Raw genomic sequence first — 21,588 nt, forward strand, 5'->3', positions numbered from 1 at the left:
GATCAACAGGAGAAAAACAAACAGAAATTTGTTAATGTGTATACTTCATCTCTACATGGAAGATACTTAGGGAAAAAACAAGTAAATCTCAAAGAGATGGCTTACAATTCAGGCTTAAACATCATCTTCAGCTAAAGGCAAAAGAGAGAAGGGTGTGGGGGAGGCCAGTTATGGGGAGATGACCAGGCAAATTATCAGAATAAAGTCTGTTATGCAGATGTAAGCCTGCTCCATTAATAAGACTTTCTCGTGGTTTAGTCATGCTTCTCTTCCTGCTACAGACACCCTTACAAACGGTGATTTCCTTTATAGATGTAAATTTCCCTTACAAAAGGGTCACTTCTACTCTGTTTCAGAACTTCTCCTGTATCTGTTGTTTCTCAAAATAATCAGCTCAAAATCATCCTTATGCCAAAGAGGCATGTTTTGGCATGGCACATTCTGGTCTCCTACAACAGCTTCCTTGGACAGAGAATATACACTGACTTGAGCATTACTGAGCAGTGCCATTGAAATAATTGTAAAAAACTTGTGAGCAAAGGGGATGCAAAACACCGGACTGGCTAGTTTCTTCTTCTGAAAAATGAAGGCAGCTGGGATGCACTCTACTTTTTCCTACTTTCCTGCTCTAAGAATTTGTAGTTCTTTGATCACAAGTCTAATAAGGTTAATCAGAAAAGACCTGAAGATTTAGCTGATTTCTGAGAAAGGGCATGGGAGACTTTGGAGAACTATAAGCTCAGCCTGAGAGGAGAGGGTTTCTGGTGGTAGGTTGTAGCAAGTCCCATTTTACAGATGCAGAAAATGAAGACCAGACCTCCTCCCCAAAATGGCAGAGAAATCCTAATGATTGGACTTGTGCAATGGGTACAAGACAACTGCCTTCCCTTGGCTAAGGAGAGTTTCTCTCCTGGAGGACTTAGCTGGGTGTGTGGAGGGGTCTGAATTCCTCCCCTTGAATTCCTCCCACTGCTTCTTTGCCAGTTCCATCCAACTCAGACGGGGAACTGCTTTTAAACATTATTTCTGAAAGACTACACACACACAAAGAGGAGAGAGACAGCACACGCTCTTTGTATTTTATTTGGGGAATCATAACGACTTTCAGGTGAAACAGAGAGCTGAACCAATCAAGCACTCTTCCCAGGGCTCAAAAGAAACAAGTGTCACAAAACTGGCTGGCAGTACTGCAGAAAATAGATGATGGGAACACCCGTGTGGGTGTGGGTGACCTTGACGAGGGAAACACTAGCCAGTATTTTTATCTGCCCACTTTGAGGACATTGGTGATGTTGCATCCTCTAGCAACAGGCTCTGGTTTATTCTCATGACATCTGGGCAGAAGGGGTGGGAACGACGAAGCAGATAAGAATATACCTATTTTGAGGAGCAGAGAAACTGAGCCATAATTGGGGAGTGAAGCTTGTTTAAAGTCTTGTGGATAGGCTTTGGGGTTCTTCAAATGGAAATAGGTTGCTCAACCTCTCATTCCATGCTCCAGCAGCTCAAATTCTGTACTCTCAAAGATTTCCTATTAAATTTGATTTATTTTCCTTCTGTTACCCTTCCATGGTAGACGAGGTATTGATAGGGTAACCAACTTGTCAAGGACTCTCCCAGTTTTAGGACTAAAAGTTTGAAATCCAGAGAACCCCCTCAGTCCTTGGCAAACCAGGATGGTTGTTCACCCTCGAGGTATGTAACTGCTTCAGAGAAACAGCTGTCGGGGGAGAGCATTTCTGGAGGTGGTCTTACATGGTCATTAAGAACATGGGCTCTGGGCAGATGCTAGGGTACAAGTCCCAGCTCTGGCACACATCCCTGTGACCTGGGGCAAATCACTTGACCTCTCTGTGCCTCAGTTGCCTCATCTGTAAAATGGGGATAGTGACAATCTGTACCTCAAGGGGTTGCTGTGTGAATTATATAAATCCATACGTGAAATGCTCTTTTATTTAAAATAGTGCCTGTCTCATAAGAAGAGCTCAGTAATTGTTAGCCATGATTACTTTGTCAGCATCTGCCTGTTGAGGAATCACGAAGATCACGGGATCTCAGAACTGATGGGCTGCCTCCTTAGATTTCATGTCAGTGCCCCCAAATTTAAATGCACTCCACACGTCGTAGCAACCCCCTTCCTTGTCCACCTCTTCCCTTTCTTCCTCACCCTATGGCTGCCGCTGGTGGAGGCTGGTTTGCTTTGTGTCAAAGTGGATGTCACCCCACTTCACTTGTTGGCAGGATTGGGGGATGGCAGGCGGGTGGGATGTGATCTCCGAATGCAGTACTCTCAGACTTGAACATGCACACACAGCACCTGGGCATCTGGTTAAATTTCGTTAGATGTGGATTCTGATTCGGCAGGTCTGGGGTAGGGCCCACAATTTTGCATTTCTAATAAGCTCCCAAAGATACTGCTGGTTTGGGCCCACTCTGTGGGTGCCAGGCCACATCATGTGTCAGCCTGTGGAAGTCTGAGTAAAAGACGGTAATATTCTTGCCCAGCTGAGGACCCTAAAATAGAATTAGTGACCGGGACGGGGATGGGAGTTGCTTGGATATGCTTAGAGTGTTTGAGGGGAGCAGCTCAGAGAGTGGTGAAGCCACCGGGGCATGAAAGGTCTGTGGGGCCAATGCTGAGATCTGTGGTGAGTATTGTAGGTAAAGTTAATAACAGTGGTTAAGGAATTGAGCTTTGGGAATTTTTTTGCTGATTTTAAATATCAGAGCTGGTTCAAGACTATTGCTTAAATAGTCTCTCTCTCTCTCTCACATCCGTGGATTTGCTACCTTGAATGGTGGACAAAGGGTGTAGTGCCCCCCAGTGCCTGGGAATGACACATGGTGAGTGTGACTACAGGAGGTTCAGAATGGCTGGCCTGAAATGAGAGAAGTCTCCAAAGCTGGGCGTCCAGGCTCCCTACCCAAAAACTCCCTCACAGAGAGTGACCTTGCCTAGGAGGGATCTGATACTTTCTCAGCCACCTTGGAAGGGCTCTTATAGCTCCATGATGGAAGAATGGACAAAACTGTCCCAAACAATCTGGGTTCCAGAAATAAGCCTTGTTCGGGCTCAGAAAACAATACCCCAAGATGAAGGCCTCAGAAGCAAAAGTTTTTCTCTGACTTTCCTGTGCCCTCCTGTCTCTCAGTCCCATTTTGCCCCAAGTTCAGCTGTAGGAACTAGAATCTCTCTTCCCCAAGGCAGGTCATAGAAATCAGAACCCCTTTTCCCCAAAGCCAGCTATGAAACCTAAAAATACTACCCTAGCTTGCACTCCGCTTTCTCATAAAGAAATTTTCTGACCCACCTTGTTTGACTGTAGGTCATGAGACCCCCCATTCCAGAGAGGGCCCTGCCCCACACCCAGAGGAAGCACTTCATGCTCAGAGGGGCCAAGAAGAATCCAGACCCACAGGCCTGGCTGGGTTTCCCCACTCAGTCTATTAACGTTAGATCAGACCCTTTTTGTCCGATCATATTTCTACACAGCTGCCCATACTTTGTTGAACCTAAGCATAAAAATGAACAATTTCCCCTTGTATCTTTGGGTCTTCATTCTGAAGGCTCCCAGGTACACACGTTAAATAAATGTGTATGCCTTTTCTCCAATTAATCTGCCTTTTTCGAGTTGATTTTTCAGTGAACCTTCAGAGAACCAAGGGGAACTTTCTCCTTACACCCCACAGCATAGACAGAACTTTCTCTTTACACCCCATGGCCCCTCACATTTGAGGTGCACTTTACTCCTTTTTCTTTTTTTTTTTTTTGGTTTGGAGACATACTTTCACTCTTGTCGCCCAGGCTGGATGCAATGGCACAATCTTGGCTCACTGCAACCTCCGCCTCTCCTGCCTCAGCCTCCCGAGTAGCTGTGATTACAGGCGCCCGCCACCACACCCGGCTAACTTTTGTACTTTTGGTAGAGACAGGGTTTCACATGTTGGTCAGGCTAGTCTCGAACTGCTGACCTCAGGTGATCTGCCCATCTCGGCCTCCCAAATTGCTGAGATTACAGGCATGAACCACCATGCTCGGCCTTTACTCCTTTTTCAAAGCTACAAACAGGAGTCCTCCCTGCCATCCTTCTCCCAGTGTCTTCCCTCAGAGATGATATCAGGCACCAAGACAATGTGACCATCTGGCACAGTGAATCTGCCCTCCGCTCTCTGGTATGCTCAGATTCCAGAGAAACCTTCCCAGAAGAGGTCACAGAGAAGGGGCTGGACTTGTTCGAGTCCAATCCTGCTCACTGTTGCCTGGCTTCCCTTAGGCCAGGCTTGTGCTAGTTTGAAAAATGGCCCTATGATAATGAGCGCTAAAAGCACTCTACAGACCGGGTGCCCTGGGAAGACGTTCAGGAACTCAGCCTTCCCCAGCTCCCTTCCCTCCACTGCCAGCTCTCAGCATTGTGCACTTTTAATCTCCCACACGGCTGCCAGTGTACTACACATTTGTATCTGTCACTTCAGATCCCCCCGCATGGCTGCTCTCAGCCAACTGGGAGCCTTCTCCTTTTTTCCCAGAATGTTCCCTGAGGACAACTCAGCCCTTGATAAAGGCTTCCACTTTCTTTTGTTTCTCTTGGTGAGAAAACCCCTCCTCCTACCTTACAGAGTCCCTGCCCAGGCCCGGGCACCCCCAACTGCAGCCTACTGCTCCAGGTACAGCTTCCCTCCCATCCCTTTCCCCGCAGGAGAATCCTGGTGCTGCAATGCCCTCCCGACACAGGTCAATGTAACAGTATCACAGAATTTTATGATGGCCCTCTAATTCCTATAGCCAGAAGGGACCTCAGAAGTGTTTTTAAAAAATTTATTGTGGTTAAGAAAACCACACAACAATTATTTTTCCCTTTTAACCATTTGTAAGTGTTCAGTAGTGTTAAGTATAATATATATTGTTGGGCAACAGATCTCTAGACAATTTTCATCTTGAAAAATTGAAACTCTGTAACCATTAAACACTAATCTCCCCTCTCCCCTTCCCTCAGTCCTTGGCCACCACCTTTTCTACTTTCTGTTTGTATGATTTTAACTACTTTAGATACGTCATATGAGTGGAATCATATGGTATTTCTTCTTTTGTGAATGTCTTATTTCATCTAGCATAATGCCATCCATGCTGTAGCATATGACAAGATTTCCTTCTTTTTTAAGGCTGCATAATAATATTCCATTGTATGGATATACCACTTCTCTTTACCTGTTTATCTACTGATAGACATTCGGGTCACTTCCTCAAAAGTTTTTTTTAACCCTTTATTTTGCAACTCATCACCCACATAAACAAAGACTGCACAGTCAATAAGACCGAGACCACACAGCCAGTAAGTGTGCAATAACTGCCCGAGACCACACAGCCAATATGATGTCTGTTTGTACAGGTTTTTATTGTTGTCTCCTGGATTCTGGCAACAGCATTTAGGGGCTCTGGTCTAACATGGGGTTAGTCAAAATAGACTTTCCAAGACTACTAGAGGCTGCAGGTGCAGGTAATGGTGGCCGGGTTAGTCCTGATGACTGTGCGCCCATAAGAACATCCAGCTTTGGCTTTGGTGTGGTCAAGTGTCTTATGTGTATGGACACTGGATTTTTTTTTCTTTTCTTTTTTTTTTTTTTGAGACAGAGTCTCGCTCTTGTCGCCCAGGCTGGAGTGCAGTGGTGCAGTCTTGGCTGACTGCAACCTCTGCCTCCTGGGTTCAAGCGATTCTTCTGCCTCAGCTTCCAAAGTAGCCAGAATTACAAGCATGTGCCACCACATTTGGCTAATTTTTGTATTTTTAGTAGAGACAGGGTTTCACCATGTTGGCCAGGATGGTCTCGATCTCCTGACCTCGTTATCTGCCCGTCTCTGCCTCCCAAAGTGCTGGGATTACAGGCATGAGCCACCACATCTGGCCTGGACACTGGATTTTTAAAGATACTAAGGAATTATTGTTCATTTGTTTTAGTACATTAGTAGTGTTGTGTTATATGCTTTTTTAAAAGACTTTTAGAGATGCATACTGAAATGATTATAAATTAAACATGATGTCTAGGTTATGTTTCAAAATCATTGTTGGAAGGTATGGATGAAACAAGGCTGGGGGCTCATTATAGCATTCTCTCTACTTTTGTATATGTGTGAAATTTTATATATATTTGTTTATTTACTTACTTTGAGACAGGGTCTCGCTCTCTCACCCAGGCTGGAGTGCAGTGGCGTGATCATGACTCACTGCAGCCTCAAACTCCTGGGCTTAAACTATTCTCCCATCATAGCCTCCTGAGCAGCTGGGACCACAGGTGTGTGCCACCACGCCTGGCTAACTTTAAAAATTTTTGTTTTGGTAGAGATGGGATCTCACTACACTATCCAGGTTGGTCTTGAAGTCCTGGGCTCAAATGGTCCTCCTGCCTTGGCCTCCCAAAGTTCTAGGATTACAGAAATTTTCTAAAATAAAAATGTTTGAATCTTAAAAAACTCTTTTCATCTTACATTTGGATAGGTCACACCTGCCTCCCACTCTCCAAGAACTCAGCAGATTATTGCTGAAATAGGAGGAGTTTTGACTATTATCAGTTGTAAGCTCTGGAAAATAAAGTACCACCACCATTGGGCAGGCAATGTAAAAACAAACAAAAATCCGTGCAGGCTGTGGGAACGGCACTAGCAGATTTGTGTAGCCCCGTGGCAGAGGTGGCAGTGGCATGAGGGGCTGAGCTTTGTCCATGGGGCAGGCCGTACTCTGGGATCAGGCCTTCCATCCTGAACCTGGACCTGGGGCACTTCTCCACCAGAAGCAGTTGGCAGTCTCCAGCTTCCTTACTTATAAACCGTTTGGCCGCATCATGAAGTAAATACGTTCTTTTGTTCATTTGTTTAAGTATTCATTTACTCTTTCGTCCCTAATTCTTTTTTTTTTTTTTTTTTTTTTTGGAGATGCAGTCTTGCTCTGTTGCCCAGGTTGGAGTGCAGTGGCACGATCTCGGCTGACTGCAAGCTCTGCCTCCCAGGTTCACGCCATTCTCCTGCCTCCTGAGTAGCTGGGACTACTGGCGCCCGCCACTATGCCTGGCTAATTTTTTTAATTTTTTTTTTTGTATTTTTAGCGGAGACAGGGTTTCACCACGTTAGCCAGGATGGTTTCAATCTCCTGACCTCGTGATCCACCCGTCTCCGCCTCCCAAAGTGCTGGGATTACAGGCGTCAGCCACCACGCTTGGCCCCTTTGATCCCTCATTCTTCCCTTTTTCTAACCACCTATATCCAACCAATGCTGTGATTGAATTTGCCTCCTAAATACCTCATATTTGCTCATTCATGGCCATGGCCACTACCCTAGTTCAAGCTGCTGTCATCTCTTACCTGGGTTATTGTAATGCTTCCTAACTGGTCTCCCACTCAGCACCCTTATCCTGGCTTCCTGAACTTCCCATCCATTCTTCTGATCATGACACTCATCCCTGTGTACTTAAAACAAGAAAGCCTTCCTATTGCTCTTGGAATGAAGGCTGAACTTTAGCAGTGCCAGAGCCTTGGGGGCACTCACTGGGCCTCTCTTTGCCTCTCCAGTCTCATTTTTCATCTCCAGCCTTCTCTATCCCTGTGCCCCAGCCACCCTGAAATTCTTTCAGTTCCTCAAAAATACCATGCTCTTTCTCATTTCCAGGCCTTTGAACATGCTGCCCCGTCTACCTGGAACGCTCTCCCTTCTGCCTTGGTCTGGATAACTTACACACCCCACAGTCCTCAGCTGAAACTCACTTCCTCCGAGAAGCATCCCTTGACCTCCTCTCTCCCAGTCAGGTTGGTGTTCCATCTCTGTGCTCACCTGGAAATGCCCCCATCATAGGACTTAGCCCCACTTATTACAGGGGTTCAGTAAATTTTATTTTGAACTGACCGAATATATTCGATTTGCAAGAAAGGAAAAAGTACAGAAATATGTATTGCAACAAGCAGGTCACAGTATCCTCAAGTCACCAGATATCCCCGTGCCTTCAAAGTCATCCCACAAATGTTCTCTGGTCTGACTATCACTGAAGGAAGTTTTCCAGTTGCTGCAGAATCTATCCTGCTGCCCTCTGCTGACAGGGCCTGCTCTTTTCTTCGGTATGATCTCAAGCACACTCTGCTGTTAGATCTTCTCACCCTCCCACTATCACCCACCCCACGCGGGACCGGGACAGTGCCCTCTGATCACTTCCCCATTGTCAAGGTTGCCGCCCAGCCGTCCATAGCTTCAGCCCCCTGTGGAGGTTCCAATCAGAGCGCCGGCTCCCCCTATGCATAGGGGCAGCCCCGTCAGCTCTGCACCCACAGAGCCCCACCCAGCACTGGCATCTGTCCTGCCCACAGATGCTCCAGGTCCATCAGCTTTACCTGTCTGATCTCTGGGCCTCACTTAGGCACCCTGTGAGAGCTACTGTCACTTTTGTTCTCTCCTTTGCAGAGTTTCCATCCTACCCTCGTTTTCCTGTTTTGTCTCTGAAGTGCTCCTCTGGCCTGTGCATCCACCTCACACTCTCCTTCCTTGTTCAGGCCCTTGTGCCAGCACTGCCCCCTTTTTTCTTGTATCTTTGGTCTGTCCCCTCGTCCGTGGGCTCTTTGCTTCTGTCTTCACCTGTGCTTGGATATCTGTCTCTTCTAAAGCTCCTTCCTGCCCCATGAGCCTCATGGCTCACATCCTGGCTCTGTGCTCCCTTTCCTCCCCAGAGGCCGTTCACCGCCTCTGCATCATCCCCAGCTCCACTGCTGTTACTGACATCAGTCTTGCCAAAGCCCCCCATGCCTATCTAATCACAAATCCTCAGTCGTCTGCTTGGCCTCTCTGCTGCCTTGGATGCTGATGGCCATCCTCTGCTCTCAGATGCTCTCCTTGGGCTCCCTGGCACCCCTCAGCCTGCCTGGGCTTCTGCTCATCTACTCTTTGACTCATCTGATGGCATGTCTCCATCTTCCTAACCTCTCTGCAGTTTTTTTGAGATTCTGTTCTCTGGCCACACCATCTATTCAGCTGCTCCAAATGACCCCTCCAGGTGGCAGCTCCCAGGTCACAGTCTCCAACCTGAACATCTCTCCTGCTCTTATTTTGCATTTCAACTTCGCTGAATATCAAGGTCAAAGTCAAGCTGCTTCTGTCTAAATAGCAACTTCTCCAGGCTTTCTGTTAACAGTCCTGGCATTCTCTGATCCCCAGGCTTAAAAACCCACAGCCACCTCTGCCACTTTCCTTTCCTCTGCGCACACATCTGGTCAGCCCAGAGGTCCTGTCGCTGCTATCCCAGAGGCTCTCACATCCATCTCCTTTGAGTTCCTCCAACCCTCACCCTTGGTTTAGGTCTCACTGTGCTGGCATTTCATCACCTCCCCACTCCTCCAGATCATCTTTTACAGTTTTTATGCCTCTAGACCACTGTCTGCTCTGCTGCCAAGTCCATCTAAAGTTCTTAAAAGTAGACCAGTAGCGTCAGCATCACCTGGGGACTTGTCAGAAATGCACATTCTCAGGCCCCACTCCAGATCTGCTGATTCAGAAACTCTGTGGGTGGGGCCCAGCAGTGTGTTGGGTAATTCAGTGCATACTAAAGTTTGAGAACCACTGCCCTGAGACATCACTCTGAGCAAGTTTCTTCTCTGCTTAAAGACCTGAGACACTTTGTTATAGTTAGGATAGGGTCTAATTGGCTATAACAACTGACAATAAAAATCTACTTCTCTCTCACTTAAAAGGAGTTTGGCCATGGACAGTGCAGGGCTGATCTAGCAGCTCCATGGTGTCATTAGGAAACCAGGGCCCTAGCTTTCTGTTTCAGCTCCTAGAACATGGCTTGCTCTATCACTAAGGTTAGTTACCTCTTGGCTCAAGATGGCTGCTAGAACTCCAGCCATCATATCTTAATACAGACCAAAAGAAAAAGCACAAAAGCCAAAAGGGGGACTCTTCCAGCTGAGTCAGCTCCCTCCATTTAAGCAACCTTCCCAACAGACCCAAATAACACTTCTACTTAAATCCAGTTAGTCAGAATTTGGTCACATGGTCATACAAGGGAAGCTGAGAAATAGCTTTTTGTTCTGGGTGGCAATATACTCAGCTAAAAATTGAAGTTCTTTCAAAATTTTACATATAGCATTATATGATCCAATTTATATACCATTCTTGAAATGACAAAATTATAGAAATGGAAAATAGATTGATAGTTGTCAGGGGTTGGGGAGAGAAGGAAGTGACTGTGGCTACCAAAGGGTAGCACCAGGAATCCTTATGATAGAACTGTTCTGTATCTTGACTGTGGTGGTGGTCACGAATCTACACAAGTGATAGAACTGCATAGAGCTAAATATACACATGCACACATACGTGTGCACACATGCATATGTTCATGTAAAACTGGAGAAATCCAAATGTCACTAGATTGTATCAGTGTCAATTTCCTGGTGTGATATTGCACTACAGTTTTGCAAGATGTTACCATTGGGGGAAACTAGGTGAGGATTATATGGCATCTGTATTATTTCTTACAAATGCACATAAATCTACAGCTGTCTCAAAATAAAACATTGAAGAAGCAAAAATGAGAAACGGGAGGTGTCATAAGCAACTAGTGTCTCTGCCGTAAACCTAACCTGTTCCCCACTATAAGAAGTCCAAGGTTCTTAGCATAATTGAGGCCTTCATGACCTGGCAGTAAGGTGCTTCCTAAGCAGTCCATACCTTGCCAGGTTAGTGCTGTCTGCATTAAAGCATCGACCTCTAGAGAGCAGGCCCCAAAGCTGTGGCTGGTATTTATGAAGTACTTGCCTCTTCACCTATACGGCCCTGAAGAGAGCCAGTGAAATGGACATCTCTTGCCCTCAGAAGCCTCTGTTCTGAGAAAGCACCGGTATTTGCAGGCATGTTGCCCACTGAACAGAGAATGAAAATGGCTTTGTCTAATTGAAAGGGGCAGTGAGCAAAGAGGGACTTTTGAGACCTGCAGCTTGCTGTAGTGACTGCAGTGACAGCAGGAAGTACTGAAGCATATTTCCAAGTGGTTTTTAAAGAACTCCATCCTGTCATCTTTGTCCATGTTCTGGAGCTCTCTTCCTTAAGGCATCAGCCAGCACCAGCTGCTTTCTCACCCCTGGGCAGACTTGCTGAACCTCACTGTGCCCCTATGGAGAAGGAATTAAACCACTTGTCAGGAGCTTCTGCTCAGCCAGAACGCTGCCCGAGGCTTTTCCACAACAGCTCTCTGAGACTCTCGGTTGCCCCGAGGAGGGACACACACGTTGCAGGGCAGGTGCTACCAGCTGAGGGGTGCTGCGGGCAGCCAGGCCTGATGGAGTGTGAGAGGCTTCTTGGGCTACCGGTCTGGCCTTCCCAGTCCTGAACCCATGGACTCCCAGGGAAGTGGGCTGGGGGTGGGGGCTTCAAGGATGGGCTTTAGGGGTTTCATGAATTTTCTAAACTTGTAGGCAGAATTCCCTATGTGCTTTTTTCTCCGGGAAGAATATCCATAGCCTTCATCAGATTCTCAAAGGCAGCCACAAGCTCCTAGCAGCTGAGAATGATCCCCAGTGATACAGAGAGTGGGAGGCTGGAGGAGGAGTGCTGAGGGAGTTGAAGGTAAGGGCTGGGTACCGCAGGGAAGCAGCTAGAGCAGAAGAGCGGGTGAGAATGCACTGAGCTTTGACTGGTGGGCTGAGCTGATGGAAGCGACACTGACCCTCCCGGTTCCCTGTGGGGTGAGATGTCCTGAGCATCTTTCAGTCCAAGCAGAAGTCATGGGCAGGACAGCCTGTTTCCACCCGCAGACCCTGGACGAACTCGTCTCCATGCTGTCCCCATTGGCCTCATTCTTAGTCCTGGCTGAGTGAATCCCTCAAGCTAGGGAGAGTTTCCCTGAGCCCCCAGGCCCATCTGTTCCACTGAAAAACATTCCGAAAGTGTTACCGGTAGAGGATCTTGACTGTAAGTTGTCCAGGTTCTTGGCGTTTCGAACAAAGAATTGGACGAAACGCACAGCAAAGCAAGGAAAGACTGAAGCAAGGAAAGACTGAAGCAACAAAAGAATGAAAGCAGGGATTTATTGAAAATGAAAATACACTCCACATTGTGGGAGTTAGCCCAAACAGCCAGCAGCAAGCTCAAGGGCCTGGATGCAGAATCTTCTTGGGTGCAGATACCCTCTAGAGGCTCCCTATTGGCCACTTGGCTCTCACCTCATGTAAATGAAGTGGTGGCCCACAATGGGTCTGATTGGTTGCCAAAAACAACCAATCAGAGGCTAAGGTGAAGTTACAAAGTTGCACTTCTATGCAAATGAAGACTCTGACCTGCAATCACTCTGACTGGTTGCAGCCAGCCAGTTTCCCATCTGCCACGCAGAAAAGGTGGGGATTTGCAAAGGGAGTAGCCTCTGGTCCTTTTGTTACTTAGGCGTGGAAAGTTAGGGTTTTCCTTTCAATTTAGTTCTAAGAAGTCAGCGTGAAATGGCCTTAGGTTCCTTTCCTGAAGACCCTATTCCCTTGCCTCAATCGCAGTTCTCCCTGTCAAAGCCCAGCACACTTATAATTGTGGCTAGTGTCTGTAGTTTACTATTGAGGGGAGCCTTGCTTGTTTTGTCTAATTTTGGCCCCAGTTATAGGCTGGTACAGTGCCTAGCATATGATCGACACTCACACTCAGTATTCAATAAATATCAGTAGGATAGATGGATGAAAACATAAAAGAATGTGTTGTCTTATGAGTGTGGACAGATGCCCGGAGAATACTTTGAGGACCCTCAGGAAAAGAGCTGGGGACTGCCTTTAATCTAGCAGTAAAGAACAGGACAAAGATAAGTGTGAGCGTGTGAAGTAACTCTATTGAGGTGAGGCTGAATTTTACTACCCTCAGAATACCCCCCGGGGTCCTTGACAGAGAAGATTTATTCACATTAATTCTTTGCTGTAAATTCAAAAGCAGACAAGCCTGAATGAATTGATCAGATGGGGTGGGGGTTAGGTGGCATTAGGGAAATAGTTACATATGAGGGTTTGGGAAATAGGTGTATCATAGATTCAAAATAAGAGGCCTACACTTGGTGCTGGTCTAGTCAACGAGTCAGTATTTCTTGGACAGCTTATTCTGTGCCAGGTGCTGAAGAGATAAGAGCAGTGTAAATCGTGGCCAGGAATCACAGAAACCACCTACTGGCCAGGTTCAGTGGCTCACATCTGTAATCCCAGCACTTTGTTGGGTGGCCGAGGTGAGTTGATCATTTGAGGCCAGGAGTTTGAGACCTGGCCAACGTGGCAAAACCCCATCTCTACTAAAAATAGAAAAATTAGCTGGGCATGGTGGTGCACACCTGTAATCCCAGCTACTCAGGAGGCTGAGGCAGAAGAATCACTTAAACCTGGAAGTCGGAGGTTGCAGTGAGCTGAGATCACACCATTGCACTCCAGCCAGGGTGACAGAACAAGACTCCATTTCAAAAAAAAAAAAAAAAGAGAAACCACCTACAACTTTACTGCTGTAGCATTCACTTATGGCCACTTATCCCCTCAGCCCTGCCTGATAAAGAGGTAAGTGTGTGTGTATCGGCCCTGACAAAGCCTCTTCATTTCCATGAGGATGCCAGGCCTACCCTCTGCCTGGTCAACTGTCAAAATGTGAAATGGTCTTTAATTGGCAATATTGATGATTTTCCCTGTTTAATCTATCTGTTTAATTTAAATCTGTTTAATGTATTCAAGTGACATTCATATATCATACAAGCACCATTTCAGAGTGTACAGTTCAGTGGCAGTTAGCACATTCACAGTGTTGTACAACCACTACCTCTATTTAGTGTCACATTGCTATCGTTCCAAAATAAAACCCTATTGTATTTACCCATTAAGCAGTTCTCCCCAAGCTGTACCCTGTCTATGCATTTGACTATTCTGGAAATTTTACGCAAATGGAATTATGCAATAGGTGAACTTTTGTGAATGTCTGTTTTCACTTAACCTGTCTTGGAGGTTCGTCCATGTTGTAGAATGCATCAGTATGCCATTCCTTTCCATGACTGAGTAGCGTTGCATTGTATGAACCTCCCACAATTTTTGATCCATTCCTCCATCCATGAACACATGGCCTGTTTCCACCTTTTTGCTCTTGTGAATAGTGCTGCTCTGAACATGCAGGTACCTGTATTTGTTTGAATACCCATCTTCTGGGTACACACCTAAGAATGGAAATCCACTTAAGTTTTTGCCCAAAAACTTTAAACATGAATTTAAATTATGTCAGCAAATGCTTGTCAAAAGCTCAGTGAAGAGAAATATTACTCAAGACAGGTTTTTAAACTTCAGTTTTTGATGCAAAACTCTTTTGTCAAACAGCTGACCCTAAACTCTAACATGTAAAAACATAAAAAGGCAGAAATGCTGTGGGTGAGTTGGACAAGGAGGCCAGGAGCTCAGTGAGATGAGCCTCTGTGTGCCACCCCCACAGACCTGAAGAGCATCTCAGACCTCCTGGGCTCTGGGCAGCGGTTCTGATGTGCTGCTGCAGATGCCCCAAGCTCCAGATCAAGGTCACCTGCCAGAAAACTGAAGGTTTGAACACTGCTGCTTCCTGGTACACTCCCTTCAAAGAGCTGTACCTGGGTCTCAGGTCCTCAGACTCCCCTGGGAGATACAGTAAGAAGCTGCTTTTTAAATATCTAATGGTGTAGTAACAACTTTCACCTATAGCTCTCAGCCTCCTTTAAGAGGATCCTCAGGAGAAATTCCTCTCAAATTCAGTGGAAAGAAAAACTAAGCTCCTCCACACTGTGATTTGGTTTAATTGACTGTATTTCTCTTTTCACATTGGTTGCTAAGAAGCTCAGAGTTAAATCTGCAGCTCACGTCCTGCAGTCCTGTAGAACAACCTTATGACTGGCTGCATGTGTACAGATGCTCCTGGACTATGATGGAGTTATGTTCCCATAAGCCCATCATCAGTTGAAAATGCATGTCATACCTTAACAAATCCATTATAAAGTCAAAAAATTGGCCGGGTGCGGTGGCTGACGCCTGTAATCCCAGCACTTTGGGAGGCCGAGACGGGAGGATCATGAGGTCAGGAGATTGAGACCATCCTGGCTAACACAGTGAAACCCTGTCTCTACTAAAAATACAAAAAATTAGCCGGGCGCGGTGGCAGGCGTCTGTAGTCCCAGCTACTTGGGAGACTGAGGCAGGAGAATGGCGTGAACCTGGGAGGCGGAGCTTGTAGTGAGCGGAGATCGCACTACTGCACTCTAGCCTAGGGCGACAGAGCGAGACTCTGTCTCAAAAAAAAAAAAAAAAATTATAAGTTGGGAACCATCTGTATTTCTGAAGCACCTAAAATCCTCTTTAGGTTGGATAGTTGTGAATACAGATGTCTTCCTGCCATGAACTCTGAGCGCAGAATCCAGGGCTGACCCAGGTAAGATCATGAGGAGGCCAGAGCAGCCTCCTTACACCCCACTATCCCTGACTCCAAGGAAGAGACAGCACCCTAGGACCATCAGGTGAAAATGGATGAGCCCAAGGCCTTACACAGCTGTGATCAGTTTCAGTTCCACTGACCCCAAGCACCTACTTGTGAACAGCATTTTATGGAATAAAAGGCCAAATGGGGTGATCCCAGGCCACTAGGAATTCCAGAGGGTGAGGGAACATGTGCTTATGTGAGTCTGCAGTTCATGCAAAGAAGTGGAGTAGAGCATTGCGTGCCCCAGGAGCAGAGGGAAGGAAGACGTTTTACAGACCATGGGATCTGAAAAAAATGAGAATTGGATCTGGATTTCCTTACAAGCAGTGGTAGGAAGGATAGTAGCATTCCAGGCAAGGGCAATCTCTTGAGCAAAGGCAGGTGTGCGGAAAGATACATGGATCAGTATAGCTAGACACTCAGGCCACAAACTCAAAGGCCTGCAGGAGTGTGCAGTTAACATACACGTATAAGGCATGAGGGGTGGGGGAAGGGTGTAAGGAAATAGGTGCCAAGGGGCTTGTAGTGGGGCTGGGTACAACCCACCTGGTAACAGTGTTTCTTCAAACACGGGGGCATAACCAGCCAGCCAGACAGAGGCCTGATACAGGCTCTGAGCTAGAGTCAGTCACGGGGTTTGGGAGGGAGGTTCGTAAGGAGAGAGAAGGCTGACGTGGGAAGGCAGGGAATATTTAGGTTTCATCTCAGGCTGGAAGAGCCTTCAAAAGGTTTAGGCAGGACAGCAACCTAGTTATACTTTAGAAAGTTACTTATAAAATTAAATGCTGTCAGTGTACACTCATATCGAAAAATGATGGAAAATATTAATGGTGATTAATTTGGGTATAAGAATATGGGTTGTTTTTATTTTCCTTACACTTTTATCTTTACCAATATTTATATTATTAGAACGGGATCAACAAAAGTCATATCAAAATAAAATATTTTATCCTGGCAATAGTCTGTGAGGGGTGACCAGACCCTGAACCAGGGTGTTTGGTAGCAGGAGTAGAAGGAATAGGTTGGATTTCAGCCTTTTTGAAGAAGGCGTTAGCCTAGACCAGGGGTCAGGGGTATACGAATGAAGCGGGCTGCAGTAGTCAGGATCATGGCTTCAGTTTGTGATTAAAGCAGGCAGGCCTTGGAGAGCCTCTCTGGCCCCTGATACTTTAATGACAGCCGGTGGGATTTTGGGACTGTGGGTGACTCTTGCCCAGCATAGAGATCTGCTCGCTCCTAAAGGCCTTAAAAGCCCCAGTGGGACCCGGTTTCTCAGAGAAAGAGCTCAGGCAGTGACAAGATGATGTTTTCGTTGAATGAACAGACAGTTGTTCCAGGGAGCATGGTCTTGGCTTTCTAGACATTTGGGACTAAAACCCGAATGGTAATATGCATTCCTCTTTCCTGCTTGTCGGCTCACATGGGCTTTTTACTGTCTTACTGTAGATAAACAGACTTATGTTGTTTTCAAGTGGTGGTCTCAGGGCATTCATAAAGATCAGTGGAGCTTTAACTCTGGGAATCCATGTGAATGATAAAGTGGAGGATATGTTGGTTAGAGGCCTGGCTTCACCACTAACTGGAACATCTTGGGCAAATCACCTCAGTAAACTGAGCCACAGTTTATGTACGTGCTAAATAGCTTTGAAATACTAGCCCAGTTTATGTGAGAAGGTTGTTTTGAGCTTTATGTTAGATAATATGAAAATAATATAAAACTATAAATGGTTGTTTTCATAAAGATTGCATGCTCTGAAGAATGTCCTGGCCGTGACCCAAAGTCTGACTCATGGCTCTGTCCCTGGGAGTACAAGACATGGGCAGTTGGGGCCAGGCAGGTTCATGTGAATACTATGACACATATTCAAGGGAGAGACCCCTCTAGATAATGGGCCAAAAGACACAGGACTATGCAAATGTATATTTATGTTATGAGTAAAGATCTCAAAGATTGACCCTAACTGACAGGATAAAATAATCCACAATCACACTTCTATTCAGAAAGGAAATTATTTATTACTTGATTATGCCCTGTTGAAAGCACATTAAGGAATTGCTGATCTTGGCTCCTAAGTGTGAAATGGAAAATTTTGAACATAAAACGTACTTGTAGAAATACAAGCAGTGTTATTTGCCAGTGACCATCATCAAGACAAGACTTCAACCGTATCAGTTAGCCTAAAGAAGTGAAATCGAAACAAAGCCAAATGCATAAGCTGGGGGGGATGGTTCTTCCTTGCTGTGACCATTAGTCAATATAGGGGTGGTAACTATGCCAGTAGTTCTCGAAGTGTGGTCCCCAGATGAGCACCATCAGCATCACCTGGGAACTTGTTAGAAATGCGCATTCTCAAGACTCATCCCAGACCTGCTGAATCAGAAACTTGGGCTGGGGCCAGCAATTCACATTTTAACAGGTCCTCCAGGTGATTTTGATACTTGCTAAAGATTGTGTGATTCCTACACAGGTACCTGCCCCAAGACAGTTTGCATTAACTGTCTTTGTGCTTTCCTATGTTTGCCTAAAATGCCTCATTCTTCATGACAAAATAAGGTTCTTGAGATTGGCTAAACTTCGAATGCTACCCTGTTATATCAGCTAGACCAGAGCTGTATCACCAGACTTTCATCAAAGAACCAGAGTAGTCTCAACATTTTGGTGTTGACGGGACAGAAGGCATTTGCTGATTATAATATGCAGCAAGAGCCAAGGAAACTGCAGTATTTAAGTGTTTTGAGAACTCAGAAGTAAAAGCATCTGATGTTGCTCCATGCAAAGGTCTGGTGGTACTCAGTTATGAAAACTATAGAGATGAGGGGAGAAGTGCAGGCATACACAATGGCTTTACAAGGAGTGGCTTAACGGAGAGTGAATGTAGACTCATGGTTGCCAGGGCCTGGATGGGAGAGGAGGATGGGGCATGACTGCCTGCTAGGAACAGAGTTCCTTTTTAGGGTGATGAAAATATTCTGGAATCTGATAGTGATGATGGTTGAACAAGATGGTGGTTATCCTAAAAACTACTGAATGTACACTTCCAGATGGTGACAATGTGAATCTTACATAAATTTTACCTCAAAAAATATTTTTAAAACCCACTGGTTTATGTGGCGGCATGATTTCACTTCTCTCTGATCTCCCCTCCTCCCACATCTAGCTGCAGTATAGCAGAGTTCTCACAGAGTTCTCAGTTGGTTGACTGCTCTGACCCCCGAGAAAGGGGTTCAAATGAGCAGGCACCTGGGAATTAGTACATGCTTGGACTATGCTGTCTTGGGATGGCTCCCGGGGGCAAGTGTACCTTTTCTTGGAGTAAATCCTTGCCTCCAGTGTGAGAGATTCTGCTGGGATTGCAGGGATGAGGGTGGTGAATGCAGCTTAGTTAAAAATGAGGTCTTGGCTGGGTGCAGTGGCTCATGCCTGTAATCCCAGCACTTTGGGAGGCCCAGGTGGAGGATCACTAGGTCAGGAGTTCAAGACCAGCCTGGTCAACATGGTGAAACCCCGTCTCTACTAAAAGTACAAAAATTAGCCAGGCATGGTGGCGGGTGCCCGTAATCCCAGCTACTTGGGAGGCTGAGGCAGGAGAATCGCTTAGAACCCAGGAGGTGCAGGTTGCAGAGAGCCAAGATGGTGCTGCTGCACTCTAGCCTGGGCAACAGAGTAAGACTCCGTATCAAAAAAAAAAAAAAGACGTCTTGCTTCGAACACAAGTTGTTTTCCAGTTCCCTGTGATGAGCACAAACTTGTTTATGCTATCAGAGCTGGCCTGGGAGGCCAGCTGCTGCTCCTTGATGTGGAGAAGGCGCCTCTACCAGGCTGACTCCTTTGCACCTGGCAGACAGCCCTGGGGAACAGGCGAGATGATCTCACGGGCCGGGTGGAGTGAGCATCCCGGACAAGGACCAGGCCTCTGTGCGCATGGATATAATCAGCTTTGATAGGCAGAGGCTGAGGCTGTTTTTCCAATTAGAGCTGTTAGAGGATTCTGGCAGGGGCAGCAGTGGGCTTAATTTAACAGACCTGGGACTCATTGAATTAACCAATGTAGAGGGGATGAGGCGGACACTAATGTAAGGCTGTGGGGGCAGAAACAGGGAAGGGGTGAAGGGGGCCAGAAGGGCCTGTCGGCAGGGACACAGTGAGGCCTAGTGATGTGGTCCAGGCTGCACAGGAGCATCTTCTCATTTGGTAGGAAAGCTTGTGCAAGCAGGATGGGGTGGAGACTCCTCTGGTACTGGTGAGGCTGGCCTGGTGGGCATTGCTCGCAGGATCTGGATTCTCAGAGGCCATTGACCAGGGTTCTGGACAGTTTTTTGTGCCCATCATCCTTCCCAGGCACCCTGAGGCTGCTGCCATCTCCTCCCCTTTCTAGAAGCCAAAGTTCTAAGCCACTCTGTCAAGCACCTTCTTGGTTTGAGAATAAAGAACATTAGGGCCAGAGCAATCATTAAACGTCCTGAGTCCACGCCTTCATGTTACAGAGGCGGCAACTGTTTCCTAGAGAAGTTGAGAAAACTTGTCTGAGAATATCCAACCCTTAGAGGCAATGTAATCCAGACCTCCCACCCCTAGCTGGTGCTGTTTCTTCAAACTGTGCTAACAGTTGGCCCCTCTGTCCTGGGCCTGTGTGCATTTCCAGCAACTTGTATCCCAAACCACCTGGGTGGTTTGAAAGTCATTCATTCATTCATATACAAAATTAGCCCGGCATGGTGGTATACGCCTGTAATCCCAGCTACTTGGGAGGCTGAGGCAGAAGAATTGCTTGAACCCAGAGGTAGAAGTTGCAGGGAGCTGAGATCATGCCATTGCACTCCAGCCTGGGCAGCAAGAGTGAAACTCCGTCTCAAAAGCAAAAAGAAAAGGAAAAGAAAGCATTTCGTTCGTTCAAAAAGCAGAATGCCAAACTGTACAGACAGCATGGTCCCAACTATCTGAAGAATAAAATATGTGGAAAAGACTGAGTAGAAACATGGGGAAAGACTTAACTGTTGCTGCTTCTGGAAAGTGAGTTGATTACTGTTAATAACTAATGTTTATTGGGTTTAATGACCCATCCTAACAACGACCTTATGTTGATAAGATTGTGGTACAACTCCTATGTTGCTAGGTGGCAGTGAAATTTTGTAAAACCCTTTGGGAAAATAGTATGGCAATGTTTATTGTTTCAAAGTGCATTAAAAAGTATTCTAATTTAAAATAGCTGATCAACACCTTTTTTTATTTTTCCTACCCTATGACGTCCTGTTGAAATAATAGAATAAGAGCCGGGCGCGGTGGCTCAAGCCTGTAATCCCGGCACTTTGGGAGGCTGAGACGGGCGGATCACAAGGTCAGGAGATCGAGACCATCCTGGCTAACACGGTGAAACCCCGTCTCTACTAAAAATACAAAAAACTAGCCGGGCGAGGTGGCGGGCGTCTGTAGTCCCAGTTACTCGGGAGGCTGAGGCAAGAGAATGGCGTAAACCCGGGAGGCGGAGCTTGCAGTGAGCTGAGATCCGGCCACTGCACTCCAGCCCGGGCGACAGAGCAAGACTCCGTCTCAAAAAAAAAAAAAAAGAAAGAAAAGGAAAAGATAATCTTACCTAGTATATAAGAAAAGTGAGGTATGGAAAGGTTTAAAAGTTGACCCATGGCTACATAGATACTAACTAGTAAATCCAGAATCTGATCTTGTCTATGAACCATCAGCCACTATGTAGGACTGCCACACACTTTGCACTTTTTTTATACTTTCCAAATTTTATACAATAGAGTAGTAAAAAAAAAAAAAAAAAAAAGAAACTAAAATAAATTGTATTTCCTGATGGGATATGCTAGTTGGCTATAAGGAACATTTTCCCGATTATACCTATCTGGCTCAGGAATTTGCTTAAGTCCCGAGGAAGAGAGATACAGGTGAGATTCCTGCCGCCTCTGAGGCCATCAAAAGTCTGATCCTTCTGCATAGGCTGGCTGTGGTCTGTTGTGACCAGACCAGGTGGAGGCTTCCTGGTGGAAGGCTAGGGTGCAATTCAGGGTTGGGTATAATTGGTAACAAGCCTGCCCTCTACCCACTATCATCTTAGGCCTTCCAGAACCTCGTGCCTTCACCAGGAATAACCTGGCCACGGCTCAACTT

The sequence above is a fragment of the Piliocolobus tephrosceles genome, chromosome 1, assembly GCF_002776525.5.
Source record: "Piliocolobus tephrosceles isolate RC106 chromosome 1, ASM277652v3, whole genome shotgun sequence".
In the NCBI taxonomy this organism is placed as follows: domain Eukaryota; kingdom Metazoa; phylum Chordata; class Mammalia; order Primates; family Cercopithecidae; genus Piliocolobus; species Piliocolobus tephrosceles.